Consider the following 16,977-nt stretch of genomic DNA (forward strand, 5'->3'; position numbering starts at 1 on the left):
GAAACTGTAGGCAGGATCTAGAAACTGTGGGCAGAAAATAGGAACTGTGGGCAGGCTCTAGAAACTGCGAGCAGGCTCTAGAAACTGTGGGCAGGCTCTAGAAACTGTGGGAATCATCTAGAAACTGTGATTAGGGTCTAGAAACTATGGGCATGCTCTAGAAACTGTGGGAAGCCTCTAGAAACTGTGGACAGGATCTAGAAAATGTGGGCAGGCTCTAGAAACTGTGAGCAGGGCCTAGAAACTGTGAGCAGGCACCAGAAACTGTGGGTAGGCTCTAGAAACTGAGCAGGCTCTAGAAAATATAGAGAGGCTCTAGAAACTGTGGGAACCCTCTAGAATCTGTGGGCAGGCTCTAGAAACTGTGAGTAGGCTCCAGAAAATGAGGGCAGGCTCTAGAATCTGTGGGCAGGCTCTAGAATCTGTGGGAAGGCTCTAGAATCTGTGGGAAGGCTCTAGAATCTGTGGGCAGGCTCTAGAAACTGTGGGCAGGCTCTAGAAACTATGGGCAGGGTCTAGAATCTATGGGGAGGCTCTAGAAACTGTGACCAGTATCTAGGAACTCTATGGCCAGGCTCTAGAAACTGTGAGTAGGCTCTAGAAACTGTGGGCAGGCTCTAGAATCTGTGAGCAGTCTCTAGAAACTGTGGGCAGGATCTAGAAACTGTGGGCAGGCTCTAGAAACTGTGAGCAGGCTCTAGAAACTGTGGGCCAGGTCTAGGAAATGTGAGCAGGCTCTAGAAGCTGTGAGCAGGGCCTATAAACTGTGAGCAGGCTCCAGAAACTGTGGGTAGGCTCTAGAAACTGTGAGCAGGCTCTAGAAAGTGTGAGGAGGCTCTAGAAACTGTGGGAAGCCTCTAGAATCTGTGGGCAGGCTCTAGAATCTGTGAGCAGTCTCTAGAAACTGTGGGCATGCTCCAGAAACTGTGAGTACACTCTAGAAATTGTGGAAAGGCTCTAGAAACTGTGGGGAGCCTCTAAAAACTGTGGGAAGGATCTAGAAACTGACAGCAGTCTCTAGAAACTGTGGGCAGTCTCTAGAAACTGCAGGCCGGCTCTAGAAACTGTGGGAAGGCTCTAGAAACTGTGAGCAGGGCCTAGAAACAGTGAGCACCAGAAACTGTGGGTAGGCTCTAGAAACTGTGAGAAGGCTCCAGAAACTGGGCAGGCTCTAGAATATGTGGGCAGGTTCTAGAATCTGTGAGCAGTCTCTAGAATCTGTGGGCAGGCTCTAGAATCTGTGGGCAGGCTCTAGAATCTATGGGCAGGCTCTAGAATCTGTGAGCAGTCTCTAGACACTGTGGGCAGGTTCTAGAAACTGTGGGCAGGATCTAGAAACTGTGGGCAGGCTCTAGAAACTGTGAGCAGGCTCTAGAAACTATGGGCCGGGTCTGGAAAATGTGAACAGGCTCTAGAAACTGTGGGGAGGCTGTAGAAACTGTGGGGAATCTCTAGAAACTGTGGGAAGGATCTAGAAACTATTTGCAGGATCTAGAAACTGTGGGCAGGATCTAGAAACTGTGTGCAGGCTCTAGAAACTGTGGGTAGGCTCTAGAAACGAAGGGAAGCCTCTAGAAACTGTGGGCAGGATCTAGAAACTGTGGGCAGGCTCTAGAAACTGTGGGCAGTATCTAGAAAATGTGGGCAGGCTCTAGAAACTGTGAGCAGAGCCTAGAAACTGTGAGTAGGCACCAGAAACTGTGGGTAGGCTCTAGAAACTGCGAGCAGGCTCTAGAAAATATAGAGAGGCTCTAGAAACTGTGGGAACCCTCTAGAATCTGTGGGCAGGCTCTAGAATCTGTGAGCAGTCTCTAGAAACTGTGGGCAGGATCTAGAAACTGTGGGCAGGATCTAGAAACTGTGGGCAGGCTCTAGAAACTGTGAGCAGGCTCTAGAAACTGTGGGCAGTATCTAGAAAATGTGGGCAGGCTCTAGAAACTGTGAGTAGGGTCTAGAAACTGAGGGCAGTCTCTAGGAAATGTGAGCAGGCTCTAGGAACTGTGAGCAGGGCCTATAAACTGTGAGCAGGCTCCAGAAACTGTGGGTAGGCTCTAGAAACTGTGAGCAGGCTCTAGAAAGTGTGAGGAGGCTCTAGAAACTGTGGGAAGCCTCTAGAATCTGTGGGCAGGCTCTAGAAACTGTGGGCAGGCTCCAGAAACTGTGAGTACACTCTAGAAATTGTGGAAAGGCTCTAGAAACTGTGGGGAGCCTCTAAAAACTGTGGGAAGGATCTAGAAACTGTCAGCAGTCTCTAGAAACTGTGGGCAGGTTGTACAAACTGCGGGCATGCTCTTGAAACTGTGGGAACCCTCTAGAAATTGTCAGCAGGCTCTAGAAACTGTGGGCAGTCCCTAGAAACTGCAGGCCGGCTCTAGAAACTATGGGAAGGCTCTAGAAACTGTGAGCAGGGCCTAGAAACTGTGAGCACCAGAAACTGTGGGTAGGCTCTAGAAACTGTGAGAAGGCTCCAGAAACTGTGGGCAGGCTCTAGAATATGTGGGCAGGTTCTAGAACCTGTGGGCAGGCTCTAGAATCTATGGGCAGGCTCTAGAATCTGTGAGCAGGCTCTAGAATCTGTGGGCAGGCTCTAGAATCTGTGGGCAGGATCTAGAATCTATGGGCAGGCTCTAGAATCTGTGAGCAGTCTCTAGAAACTGTGGGCAGGTTCTAGAAACTGTGGGCAGGATCTAGAAACTGTGGGCAGGCTCTAGAAACTGTGAGCAGGCTCTATAAACTATGGGCCGGGTCTAGAAAATGTGAACAGGCTCTAGAAACTGTGGGGAGGCTGTAGAAACTGTGGGGAATCTCTAGAAACTGTGGGAAGGATCTAGAAACTATTTGCAGGATCTAGAAACTGTGGGCAGGATCTAGAAACTGTGTGCAGGCTCTAGAAACTGTGGGTAGGCTCTAGAAACGAAGGGAAGCCTCTAGAAACTGTGGGCAGGATCTACAAACTGTGGGCAGGCTCTAGAAACTGTGGGCAGTATCTAGAAAATGTGGGCAGGCTCTAGAAACTGTGAGCAGAGCCTAGAAACTGTGAGCAGGCACCAGAAACTGTGGGAAGGATCTAGAAACTGTCAGCAGTCTCTAGAAACTGGGCAGGTTGTACAAACTGCGGGCATGCTCTTGAAACTGTGGGAACCCTCTAGAAATTGTCAGCAGGCTCTAGAAACTGTGGGCAGTCCCTAGAAACTGCAGGCCGGCTCTAGAAACTATGGGAAGGCTCTAGAAACTGTGAGCAGGGCCTAGAAACTGTGAGCACCAGCAACTGTGGGTAGGCTCTAGAAACTGTGAGAAGGCTCCAGAAACTGTGGGCAGGCTCTAGAATATGTGGGAGGTTCTAGAAACTGTGGGCAGGCTCTAGAATCTATGGGCAGGCTCTAGAATCTGTGAGCAGGCTCTAGAATTGGTGGGCAGCCTCTAGAATCTGTGGGCAGGATCTAGAATCTATGGGCAGGCTCTAGAATCTGTGAGCAGTCTCTAGAAACTGTGGGTAGGATCTAGAAACTGTGTGCAGGCTCCAGAAACTGTTAGCAGGATCTAGAAACTGTGACCAGGCTGTAGAAACTGTGGGCAGGCTCTAGAAACCGTTAGCAGGTTCTAGAATCTGTAAGCACGATCTAGAAACTGTGAGCAGGCTCTAGAAACTGTGGGCAGACTCTAGAATCTTTGAGTAGGCTCTAGACACTGTGGGCAGTCTATAAAATATGTGAGCAGTCTCTAGAAACTGTGAGCAGGCTTTAGAAACTGTGGGCAGGTTCTGGAAACTGTGAGCAGGCTCTAGAATATGTGGGAAGCCTCTACAAACATTGGGAAGCCTCTAGAAACTGTAGGCAGGATCTAGGAACTGTGGGCAGGCTCTAGGAACTGCGAGCAGGCTCTAGAAACTGTGGGCAGGCTCTAGAAACTGTGGGAATCATCTAGAAACTGTGATTAGGGTCTAGAAACTATGAGCATGCTCTAGAAACTGTGGGAAGCCTCTAGAAACTGTGGGCAGGATCTAGAAAATGTGGGCAGGCTCTAGAAACTGTGAGCAGGGCCTAGAAACTGTGAGCAGGCACCAGAAACTGTGGGTAGGCTCTAGAAACTGTGAGCAGGCTCTAGAAAATATAGAGAGGCTCTAGAAACTGTGGGAACCCTCTAGAATCTGTGGGCAGGCTCTAGAAACTGTGAGTAGGCTCCAGAAAAGGTGGGCAGGCTCTAGAATCTGTGGGCAGGCTCTAGAATCTGTGGGAAGGCTCTAGAATCTGTGGGAAGGCTCTAGAATCTGTGGGCAGGCTCTAGAATCTGTGGGCAGGCTCTAGAAACTATGGGCAGGGTCTAGAATCTATGGGGAGGCTCTAGAAACTGTGACCAGTATCTAGGAACTCTATGGCCAGGCTCTAGAACCTGTGAGTAGGCTCTAGAAACTGTGGGCAGGCTCTAGAATCTGTGAGCAGTCTCTAGAAACTGTGGGCAGGATCTAGAAACTGTGGGCAGGCTCTAGAAACTGTGAGCAGGCTCTAGAAACTGTGGGCCAGGTCTAGGAAATGTGAGCAGGCTCTAGAAGCTGTGAGCAGGGCCTATAAACTGTGAGCAGGCTCCAGAAACTGTGGGTAGGCTCTAGAAACTGTGAGCAGGCTCTAGAAAGTGTGAGGAGGCTCTAGAAACTGTGGGAAGCCTCTAGAATCTGTGGGCAGGCTCTAGAATCTGTGAGCAGTCTCTAGAAACTGTGGGCAGGCTCCAGAAACTGTGAGTACACTCTAGAAATTGTGGAAAGGCTCTAGAAACTGTGGGGAGCCTCTAAAAACTGTGGGAAGGATCTAGAAACTGACAGCAGTCTCTAGAAACTGTGGGCAGTCTCTAGAAACTGCAGGCCGGCTCTAGAAACTGTGGGAAGGCTCTAGAAACTGTGAGCAGGGCCTAGAAACAGTGAGCACCAGAAACTGTGGGTAGGCTCTAGAAACTGTGAGAAGGCTCCAGAAACTGGGCAGGCTCTAGAATATGTGGGCAGGTTCTAGAATCTGTGAGCAGTCTCTAGAATCTGTGGGCAGGCTCTAGAATCTGTGGGCAGGCTCTAGAATCTATGGGCAGGCTCTAGAATCTGTGAGCAGTCTCTAGACACTGTGGGCAGGTTCTAGAAACTGTGGGCAGGATCTAGAAACTGTGGGCAGGCTCTAGAAACTGTGAGCAGGCTCTAGAAACTATGGGCCGGGTCTAGAAAATGTGAACAGGCTCTAGAAACTGTGGGGAGGCTGTAGAAACTGTGGGGAATCTCTAGAAACTGTGGGAAGGATCTAGAAACTATTTGCAGGATCTAGAAACTGTGGGCAGGATCTAGAAACTGTGTGCAGGCTCTAGAAACTGTGGGTAGGCTCTAGAAACGGAGGGAAGCCTCTAGAAACTGTGGGCAGGATCTAGAAACTGTGGGCAGGCTCTAGAAACTGTGGGCAGTATCTAGAAAATGTGGGCAGGCTCTAGAAACTGTGAGCAGAGCCTAGAAACTGTGAGCAGGCACCAGAAACTGTGGGTAGGCTCTAGAAACTGTGAGCAGGCTCTAGAAAATATAGAGAGGCTCTAGAAACTGTGGGAACCCTCTAGAATCTGTGGGCAGGCTCTAGAATCTGTGAGCAGTCTCTAGAAACTGTGGGCAGGATCTAGAAACTGTGGGCAGGATCTAGAAACTGTGGGCAGGCTCTAGAAACTGTGAGCAGGCTCTAGAAACTGTGGGCAGTATCTAGAAAATGTGGGCAGGCTCTAGAAACTGTGAGTAGGGTCTAGAAACTGAGGGCAGTCTCTAGGAAATGTGAGCAGGCTCTAGGAACTGTGAGCAGGGCCTATAAACTGTGAGCAGGCTCCAGAAACTGTGGGTAGGCTCTAGAAACTGTGAGCAGGCTCTAGAAAGTGTGAGGAGGCTCTAGAAACTGTGGGAAGCCTCTAGAATCTGTGGGCAGGCTCTAGAATCTGTGAGCAGTCTCTAGAAACTGTGGGCAGGCTCCAGAAACTGTGAGTACACTCTAGAAATTGTGGAAAGGCTCTAGAAACTGTGGGGAGCCTCTAAAAACTGTGGGAAGGATCTAGAAACTGTCAGCAGTCTCTAGAAACTGTGGGCAGGTTGTACAAACTGCGGGCATGCTCTTGAAACTGTGGGAACCCTCTAGAAATTGTCAGCAGGCTCTAGAAACTGTGGGCAGTCCCTAGAAACTGCAGGCCGGCTCTAGAAACTATGGGAAGGCTCTAAAAACTGTGAGAAGGCTCCAGAAACTGTGGGCAGGCTCTAGAATATGTGGGCAGGTTCTAGAAACTGTGGGCAGGCTCTAGAATCTATGGGCAGGCTCTAGAATCTGTGAGCAGGCTCTAGAATCTGTGGGCAGGCTCTAGAATCTGTGGGCAGGCTCTAGAATCTATGGGCAGGCTCTAGAATCTGTGGGCAGGATCTAGAATCTATGGGCAGGCTCTAGAATCTGTGAGCAGTCTCTAGAAACTGTGGGCAGGTTCTAGAAACTGTGGGCAGGATCTAGAAACTGTGGGCAGGCTCTAGAAACTGTGAGCAGGCTCTATAAACTATGGGCCGGGTCTAGAAAATGTGAACAGGCTCTAGAAACTGTGGGGAGGCTGTAGAAACTGTGGGGAATCTCTAGAAACTGTGGGAAGGATCTAGAAACTATTTGCAGGCTCTTGAAACTGTGAGAAGGCTCCAGAAACTGTGGGCAGGCTCTAGAATCTGTGGGCAGGCTCTAGAATCTGTGAGCAGGCTCTAGAATCTGTGGGCAGGCTCTAGAATCTGTGAGCAGTCTCTAGAAACTCTGGGCAGGATCTAGAAACTGTGGGCAGAATCTAGAAACTGTGTGCAGGCTCCAGAAACTGTTAGCAGGATCTAGAAACTGTGAGCAGGCTGTAGAAACTGTGGGCAGGCTCTAGAAACCGTTAGCAGGTTCTAGATTCTGTTAGCACGATCTAGAAACTGTGAGCAGGCTCTAGAAACTGTGGGCAGACTCTAGAATCTTTGAGTAGGCTCTAGACACTGTGGGCAGTCTATAAAATATGTGAGCAGTCTCTAGAAACTGTGAGCAGGCTTTAGAAACTGTGGGCAGGTTCTGGAAACTGTGAGCAGGCTCTAGAATATGTGGGAAGCCTCTACAAACATTGGGAAGCCTCTAGAAACTGTAGGCAGGATCTAGAAACTGTGGGCAGAAAATAGGAACTGTGGGCAGGCTCTAGAAACTGCGAGCAGGCTCTAGAAGCTGTGGGCAGGCTCTAGAAACTGTGGGAATCATCTAGAAACTGTGATTAGGGTCTAGAAACTATGGGCATGCTCTAGAAACTGTGGGAAGCCTCTAGAAACTGTGGGCAGGATCTAGAAAATGTGGGCAGGCTCTAGAAACTGTGAGCAGGGCCTAGAAACTGTGAGCAGGCACCAGAAACTGTGGGTAGGCTCTAGAAACTGTGAGCAGGCTCTAGAAAATATAGAGAGGCTCTAGAAACTGTGGGAACCCTCTAGAATCTGTGGGCAGGCTCTAGAAACTGTGCGTAGGCTCCAGAAAATGTGGGGAGGCTCTAGAATCTGTGGGCAGGCTCTAGAATCTGTGGGAAGGCTCTAGAATCTGTGGGAAGGCTCTAGAATCTGTGGGCAGGCTCTAGAATCTGTGGGCAGGCTCTAGAAACTATGGGCAGGGTCTAGAATCTATGGGGAGGCTCTAGAAACTGTGAGTAGGCTCTAGAAACTGTGGGCAGGCTCTAGAATCTGTGAGCAGTCTCTAGAAACTGTGGGCAGGATCTAGAAACTGTGAGCAGGGCCTAGAAACTGTGAGCAGGCACCAGAAACTGTGGGTAGGCTCTAGAAACTGTGAGCAAGCTCTAGAAAATATAGAGAGGCTCTAGAAACTGTGGAAAGCCTCTAGCATCTGTGGGCAGGCTCTAGAAACTGTGAGTATGCTCCAGAAAATGTAGGCAGGCTCTAGAATCTGTGGGCACTCTCTAGAATCTGTGGGCAGGCTCTAGAATCTGTGGGCAGGCTCTAGAAACTGTGACCAGTATCTAGGAACTCTATGGCCAGGCTCTAGAAACTGTGAGTAGGCTCTAGAAACTGTGGGCAGGCTCTAGAAACTGTGACCAGTCTCTAGGAACTCTATGGCCAGGCTCTAGAACCTGTGAGTAGGCTCTAGAAACTGTGGGCAGGCTCTAGAATCTGTGAGCAGTCTCTAGAAACTGTGGGCAGGATCTAGAAACTGTGGGCAGGCTCTAGAAACTGTGAGCAGGCTCTAGAAACTGTGGGCCAGGTCTAGGAAATGTGAGCAGGCTCTAGAAGCTGTGAGCAGGGCCTATAAACTGTGAGCAGGCTCCAGAAACTGTGGGTAGGCTCTAGAAACTGTGAGCAGGCTCTAGAAAGTGTGAGGAGGCTCTAGAAACTGTGGGAAGCCTCTAGAATCTGTGGGCAGGCTCTAGAATCTGTGAGCAGTCTCTAGAAACTGTGGGCATGCTCCAGAAACTGTGAGTACACTCTAGAAATTGTGGAAAGGCTCTAGAAACTGTGGGGAGCCTCTAAAAACTGTGGGAAGGATCTAGAAACTGACAGCAGTCTCTAGAAACTGTGGGCAGTCTCTAGAAACTGCAGGCCGGCTCTAGAAACTGTGGGAAGGCTCTAGAAACTGTGAGCAGGGCCTAGAAACAGTGAGCACCAGAAACTGTGGGTAGGCTCTAGAAACTGTGAGAAGGCTCCAGAAACTGGGCCGGCTCTAGAATATGTGGGCAGGTTCTAGAATCTGTGAGCAGTCTCTAGAATCTGTGGGCAGGCTCTAGAATCTGTGGGCAGGCTCTAGAATCTATGGGCAGGCTCTAGAATCTGTGAGCAGTCTCTAGACACTGTGGGCAGGTTCTAGAAACTGTGGGCAGGATCTAGAAACTGTGGGCAGGCTCTAGAAACTGTGAGCAGTCTCTAGAAACTGTGGGCAGGATCTAGAAACTGTGAGCAGGGCCTAGAAACTGTGAGCAGGCACCAGAAACTGTGGGTAGGCTCTAGAAACTGTGAGCAAGCTCTAGAAAATATAGAGAGGCTCTAGAAACTGTGGAAAGCCTCTAGCATCTGTGGGCAGGCTCTAGAAACTGTGAGTATGCTCCAGAAAATGTAGGCAGGCTCTAGAATCTGTGGGCACTCTCTAGAATCTGTGGGCAGGCTCTAGAATCTGTGGGCAGGCTCTAGAAACTGTGACCAGTATCTAGGAACTCTATGGCCAGGCTCTAGAACCTGTGAGTAGGCTCTAGAAACTGTGGGCAGGCTCTAGAATCTGTGAGCAGTCTCTAGAAACTGTGGGCAGGATCTAGAAACTGTGGGCAGGCTCTAGAAACTGTGAGCAGGCTCTAGAAACTGTGGGCCAGGTCTAGGAAATGTGAGCAGGCTCTAGAAGCTGTGAGCAGGGCCTATAAACTGTGAGCAGGCTCCAGAAACTGTGGGTAGGCTCTAGAAACTGTGAACAGGCTCTAGAAAGTGTGAGGAGGCTCTAGAAACTGTGAGAAGGCTCCAGAAACTGGGCCGGCTCTAGAATATGTGGGCAGGTTCTAGAATCTGTGAGCAGTCTCTAGAAACTGTGGGCAGGCTCTAGAATCTGTGGGCAGGCTCTAGAATCTATAGGCAGGCTCTAGAATCTGTGAGCAGTCTCTAGAAACTGTGGGCAGGTTCTAGAAACTGTGGGCAGGATCTAGAAACTGTGGGCAGGCTCTAGAAACTGTGAGCAGGCTCTATAAACTATGGGCCGGGTCTAGAAAATGTGAACAGGCTCTAGAAACTGTGGGGAGGCTGTAGAAACTGTGGGGAATCTCTAGAAACTGTGGGAAGGATCTAGAAACTATTTGCAGGATCTAGAAACTGTGGGCAGGATCTAGAAACTGTGTGCAGGCTCTAGAAACTGTGGGTAGGCTCTAGAAACGGAGTGAAGCCTCTAGAAACTGTGGGCAGGACCTAGAAACTGTGGGCAGGCTCTAGAAACTGTGATCAGTGTCTAGAAACTGAGGGCAGGATCTAGAGACTGTGAGCAGGCTCTAGAAATGGTGGGCATGCTCTAGAAACTGTGCGCAGGCTCCAGAAACTTTGGGCCCGCTCCAGAAACTGTGGGCAGGCTCTAGAAAATGTGGGCCGGCTCCAGAAACTGTGGACAGTCTCTGGAAACATTTAGCAGGCTCCAGAATCTGTACGCAGGCTCTAGAAACTGTGAGCAGGCTCTAGAAACTGTGGGCAGGCTCTAGAAACTGTTAGCAGGTTCTAGAATCTGTTAGCACGATCTAGGAACTGTGAGCAGGCTCTAGAAACTGTGGGCAGACTCTAGAATCTGTTAGCACGATCTAGGAACTGTGAGCAGGCTCTAGAAACTGTGGGCAGACTCTAGAATCTGTGGGCAGGCTCTAGAAACTGTGAGTATGCTCCAGAAAATGTGAGCAGGCTCTAGAAACTGTGGGCAGTCTATAAAATATGTGAGCAGTCTCTAGAAACTGTGAGCAGGCTTTAGAAACTGTGGGCAGGTTCTGGAAACTGTGAGCAGGCTCTAGAATATGTGGGAAGCCTCTACAAACATTGGGAAGCCTCTAGAAACTGTAGGCAGGATCTAGAAACTGTGGGCAGAAAATAGGAACTGTGGGCAGGCTCTAGAAACTGCGAGCAGGCTCTAGAAACTGTGGGCAGGCTCTAGAAACTGTGGGAATCATCTAGAAACTGTGATTAGGGTCTAGAAACTATGGGCATGCTCTAGAAACTGTGGGAAGCCTCTAGAAACTGTGGGCAGGATCTAGAAAATGTGGGCAGGCTCTAGAAACTGTGAGCAGGGCCTAGAAACTGTGAGCAGGCACCAGAAACTGTGGATAGGCTCTAGAAACTGTGAGCAGGCTCTAGAAAATATAGAGAGGCTCTAGAAACTGTGGGAACCCTCTAGAATCTGTGGGCAGGCTCTAGAAACTGTGAGTAGGCTCCAGAAAATGTGGGCAGGCTCTAGAAACTGTGAGCAGGGCCTAGAAACTGTGAGCAGGCACGAGAAACTGTGGGTAGGCTCTACAAACTGTGAGCAGGCTCTAGAAAATATAGAGAGGCTCTAGAAACTGTGGGAACCCTCTAGAATCTGTGGGCAGGCTCTAGAAACTGTGAGTAGGCTCCAGAAAATGTGGGCAGGCTCTAGAATCTGTGGGCAGGCTCTAGAATCTGTGGGAAGGCTCTAGAATCTGTGGGAAGGCTCTAGAATCTGTGGGCAGGCTCTAGAATCTGTGGGCAGGCTCTAGAAACTATGGGCAGGGTCTAGAATCTATGGGGAGGCTCTAGAAACTGTGAGTAGGCTCTAGAAACTGTGGGCAGGCTCTAGAATCTGTGAGCAGTCTCTAGAAACTGTGGGCAGGATCTAGAAACTGTGAGCAGGGCCTAGAAACTGTGAGCAGGCACCAGAAACTGTGGGTAGGCTCTAGAAACTGTGAGCAAGCTCTAGAAAATATAGAGAGGCTCTAGAAACTGTGGAAAGCCTCTAGAATCTGTGGGCAGGCTCTAGAAACTGTGAGTATGCTCCAGAAAATGTAGGCAGGCTCTAGAATCTGTGGGCACTCTCTAGAATCTGTGGGCAGGCTCTAGAATCTGTGGGCAGGCTCTAGAAACTGTGACCAGTATCTAGGAACTCTATGGCCAGGCTCTAGAAACTGTGAGTAGGCTCTAGAAACTGTGGGCAGGCTCTAGAATCTGTGAGCAGTCTCTAGAAACTGTGGGCAGGATCTAGAAACTGTGGGCAGGCTCTAGAAACTGTGAGCAGGCTCTAGAAACTGTGGGCCAGGTCTAGGAAATGTGAGCAGGCTCTAGAAGCTGTGAGCAGGGCCTATAAACTGTGAGCAGGCTCCAGAAACTGTGGGTAGGCTCTAGAAACTGTGAGCAGGCTCTAGAAAGTGTGAGGAGGCTCTAGAAACTGTGGGAAGCCTCTAGAATCTGTGGGCAGGCTCTAGAATCTGTGAGCAGTCTCTAGAAACTGTGGGCATGCTCCAGAAACTGTGAGTACACTCTAGAAATTGTGGAAAGGCTCTAGAAACTGTGGGGAGCCTCTAAAAACTGTGGGAAGGATCTAGAAACTGACAGCAGTCTCTAGAAACTGTGGGCAGTCTCTAGAAACTGCAGGCCGGCTCTAGAAACTGTGGGAAGGCTCTAGAAACTGTGAGCAGGGCCTAGAAACAGTGAGCACCAGAAACTGTGGGTAGGCTCTAGAAACTGTGAGAAGGCTCCAGAAACTGGGCCGGCTCTAGAATATGTGGGCAGGTTCTAGAATCTGTGAGCAGTCTCTAGAATCTGTGGGCAGGCTCTAGAATCTGTGAGCAGTCTCTAGAAACTGTGGGCAGGTTCTAGAAACTGTGGGCAGGATCTAGAAACTGTGGGCAGGCTCTAGAAACTGTGAGCAGTCTCTAGAAACTGTGGGCAGGATCTAGAAACTGTGAGCAGGGCCTAGAAACTGTGAGCAGGCACCAGAAACTGTGGGTAGGCTCTAGAAACTGTGAGCAAGCTCTAGAAAATATAGAGAGGCTCTAGAAACTGTGGAAAGCCTCTAGCATCTGTGGGCAGGCTCTAGAAACTGTGAGTATGCTCCAGAAAATGTAGGCAGGCTCTAGAATCTGTGGGCACTCTCTAGAATCTGTGGGCAGGCTCTAGAATCTGTGGGCAGGCTCTAGAAACTGTGACCAGTATCTAGGAACTCTATGGCCAGGCTCTAGAACCTGTGAGTAGGCTCTAGAAACTGTGGGCAGGCTCTAGAATCTGTGAGCAGTCTCTAGAAACTGTGGGCAGGATCAAGAAACTGTGGGCAGGCTCTAGAAACTGTGAGCAGGCTCTAGAAACTGTGGGCCAGGTCTAGGAAATGTGAGCAGGCTCTAGAAGCTGTGAGCAGGGCCTATAAACTGTGAGCAGGCTCCAGAAACTGTGGGTAGGCTCTAGAAACTGTGAGCAGGCTCTAGAAAGTGTGAGGAGGCTCTAGAAACTGTGGGAAGCCTCTAGAATCTGTGGGCAGGCTCTAGAATCTGTGAGCAGTCTCTAGAAACTGTGGGCATGCTCCAGAAACTGTGAGTACACTCTAGAAATTGTGGAAAGGCTCTAGAAACTGTGAGTATGCTCCAGAAAATGTAGGCAGGCTCTAGAATCTGTGGGCACTCTCTAGAATCTGTGGGCAGGCTCTAGAATCTGTGGGCAGGCTCTAGAAACTGTGACCAGTATCTAGGAACTCTATGGCCAGGCTCTAGAAACTGTGAGTAGGCTCTAGAAACTGTGGGCAGGCTCTAGAATCTGTGAGCAGTCTCTAGAAACTGTGGGCAGGATCTAGAAACTGTGGGCAGGCTCTAGAAACTGTGAGCAGGCTCTAGAAACTGTGGGCCAGGTCTAGGAAATGTGAGCAGGCTCTAGAAGCTGTGAGCAGGGCCTATAAACTGTGAGCAGGCTCCAGAAACTGTGGGTAGGCTCTAGAAATTGTGAGCAGGCTCTAGAAAGTGTGAGGAGGCTCTAGAAACTGTGGGAAGCCTCTAGAATCTGTGGGCAGGCTCTAGAATCTGTGAGCAGTCTCTAGAAACTGTGGGCATGCTCCAGAAACTGTGAGTACACTCTAGAAATTGTGGAAAGGATCTAGAAACTGTGGGGAGCCTCTAAAAACTGTGGGAAGGATCTAGAAACTGACAGCAGTCTCTAGAAACTGTGGGCAGTCTCTAGAAACTGCAGGCCGGCTCTAGAAACTGTGGGAAGGCTCTAGAAACTGTGAGCAGGGCCTAGAAACAGTGAGCACCAGAAACTGTGGGTAGGCTCTAGAAACTGTGAGAAGGCTCCAGAAACTGGGCAGGCTCTAGAATATGTGGGCAGGTTCTAGAATCTGTGAGCAGTCTCTAGAATCTGTGGGCAGGCTCTAGAATCTGTGGGCAGGCTCTAGAATCTGTGAGCAGTCTCTAGAAACTGTGGGCAGGTTCTAGAAACTGTGGGCAGGATCTAGAAACTGTGGGCAGGCTCTAGAAACTGTGAGCAGGCTCTATAAACTATGGGCCGGGTCTAGAAAATGTGAACAGGCTCTAGAAACTGTGGGGAGGCTGTAGAAACTGTGGGGAATCTCTAGAAACTGTGGGAAGGATCTAGAAACTATTTGCAGGATCTAGAAACTGTGGGCAGGATCTAGAAACTGTGTGCAGGCTCTAGAAACTGTGGGTAGGCTCTAGAAACGGAGGGAAGCCTCTAGAAACTGTGGGCAGGATCTAGAAACTGTGGGCAGGCTCTAGAAACTGTGGGCAGTATCTAGAAAATGTGGGCAGGCTCTAGAAACTGTGAGCAGAGCCTAGAAACTGTGAGCAGGCACCAGAAACTGTGGGTAGGCTCTAGAAACTGTGAGCAGGCTCTAGAAAATATAGAGAGGCTCTAGAAACTGTGGGAACCCTCTAGAATCTGTGGGCAGGCTCTAGAATCTGTGAGCAGTCTCTAGAAACTGTGGGCAGGATCTAGAAACTGTGGGCAGGCTCTAGAAACTGTGGGAATCATCTAGAAACTGTGATTAGGGTCTATAAACTATGGGCATGCTCTAGACACTGTGGGAAGCCTCTAGAAACTGTGGGCAGGATCTAGAAAATGTGGGCAGGCTCTAGAAACTGTGAGCAGGGCCTAGAAACTGTGAGCAGGCACCAGAAACTGGGTAGGCTCTAGAAACTGTGAGCAGGCTCTAGAAAATATAGAGAGGCTCTAGAAACTGTGGGAACCCTCTAGAATCTGTGGGCAGGCTCTAGAAACTGTGAGTAGGCTCCAGAAAATGTGGGGAGGCTCTAGAATCTGTGGGCAGGCTCTAGAATCTGTGGGAAGGCTCTAGAATCTGTGGGAAGGCTCTAGAATCTGTGGGCAGGCTCTAGAATCTGTGGGCAGGCTCTAGAAACTATGGGCAGGGTCTAGAATCTATGGGGAGGCTCTAGAAACTGTGAGTAGGCTCTAGAAACTGTGGGCAGGCTCTAGAATCTGTGAGCAGTCTCTAGAAACTGTGGGCAGGATCTAGAAACTGTGAGCAGGGCCTAGAAACTGTGAGCAGGCACCAGAAACTGTGGGTAGGCTCTAGAAACTGTGAGCAAGCTCTAGAAAATATAGAGAGGCTCTAGAAACTGTGGAAAGCCTCTAGCATCTGTGGGCAGGCTCTAGAAACTGTGAGTATGCTCCAGAAAATGTAGGCAGGCTCTAGAATCTGTGGGCACTCTCTAGAATCTGTGGGCAGGCTCTAGAATCTGTGGGCAGGCTCTAGAAACTGTGACCAGTATCTAGGAACTCTATGGCCAGGCTCTAGAAACTGTGAGTAGGCTCTAGAAACTGTGGGCAGGCTCTAGAAACTGTGACCAGTCTCTAGGAACTCTATGGCCAGGCTCTAGAACCTGTGAGTAGGCTCTAGAAACTGTGGGCAGGCTCTAGAATCTGTGAGCAGTCTCTAGAAACTGTGGGCAGGATCTAGAAACTGTGGGCAGGCTCTAGAAACTGTGAGCAGGCTCTAGAAACTGTGGGCCAGGTCTAGGAAATGTGAGCAGGCTCTAGAAGCTGTGAGCAGGGCCTATAAACTGTGAGCAGGCTCCAGAAACTGTGGGTAGGCTCTAGAAACTGTGAGCAGGCTCTAGAAAGTGTGAGGAGGCTCTAGAAACTGTGGGAAGCCTCTAGAATCTGTGGGCAGGCTCTAGAATCTGTGAGCAGTCTCTAGAAACTGTGGGCATGCTCCAGAAACTGTGAGTACACTCTAGAAATTGTGGAAAGGCTCTAGAAACTGTGGGGAGCCTCTAAAAACTGTGGGAAGGATCTAGAAACTGACAGCAGTCTCTAGAAACTGTGGGCAGTCTCTAGAAACTGCAGGCCGGCTCTAGAAACTGTGGGAAGGCTCTAGAAACTGTGAGCAGGGCCTAGAAACAGTGAGCACCAGAAACTGTGGGTAGGCTCTAGAAACTGTGAGAAGGCTCCAGAAACTGGGCCGGCTCTAGAATATGTGGGCAGGTTCTAGAATCTGTGAGCAGTCTCTAGAATCTGTGGGCAGGCTCTAGAATCTGTGAGCAGTCTCTAGAAACTGTGGGCAGGTTCTAGAAACTGTGGGCAGGATCTAGAAACTGTGGGCAGGCTCTAGAAACTGTGAGCAGTCTCTAGAAACTGTGGGCAGGATCTAGAAACTGTGAGCAGGGCCTAGAAACTGTGAGCAGGCACCAGAAACTGTGGGTAGGCTCTAGAAACTGTGAGCAAGCTCTAGAAAATATAGAGAGGCTCTAGAAACTGTGGAAAGCCTCTAGCATCTGTGGGCAGGCTCTAGAAACTGTGAGTATGCTCCAGAAAATGTAGGCAGGCTCTAGAATCTGTGGGCACTCTCTAGAATCTGTGGGCAGGCTCTAGAATCTGTGGGCAGGCTCTAGAAACTGTGACCAGTATCTAGGAACTCTATGGCCAGGCTCTAGAACCTGTGAGTAGGCTCTAGAAACTGTGGGCAGGCTCTAGAATCTGTGAGCAGTCTCTAGAAACTGTGGGCAGGATCAAGAAACTGTGGGCAGGCTCTAGAAACTGTGAGCAGGCTCTAGAAACTGTGGGCCAGGTCTAGGAAATGTGAGCAGGCTCTAGAAGCTGTGAGCAGGGCCTATAAACTGTGAGCAGGCTCCAGAAACTGTGGGTAGGCTCTAGAAACTGTGAACAGGCTCTAGAAAGTGTGAGGAGGCTCTAGAAACTGTGAGAAGGCTCCAGAAACTGGGCCGGCTCTAGAATATGTGGGCAGGTTCTAGAATCTGTGAGCAGTCTCTAGAAACTGTGGGCAGGCTCTAGAATCTGTGGGCAGGCTCTAGAATCTATAGGCAGGCTCTAGAATCTGTGAGCAGTCTCTAGAAACTGTGGGCAGGTTCTAGAAACTGTGGGCAGGATCTAGAAACTGTGGGCAGGCTCTAGAAACTGTGAGCAGGCTCTATAAACTATGGGCCGGGTCTAGAAAATGTGAACAGGCTCTAGAAACTGTGGGGAGGCTGTAGAAACTGTGG

This window comes from Balaenoptera acutorostrata, chromosome 5 (assembly GCF_949987535.1).
Source record: "Balaenoptera acutorostrata chromosome 5, mBalAcu1.1, whole genome shotgun sequence".
Classification (NCBI taxonomy): Eukaryota; Metazoa; Chordata; class Mammalia; order Artiodactyla; family Balaenopteridae; genus Balaenoptera; species Balaenoptera acutorostrata.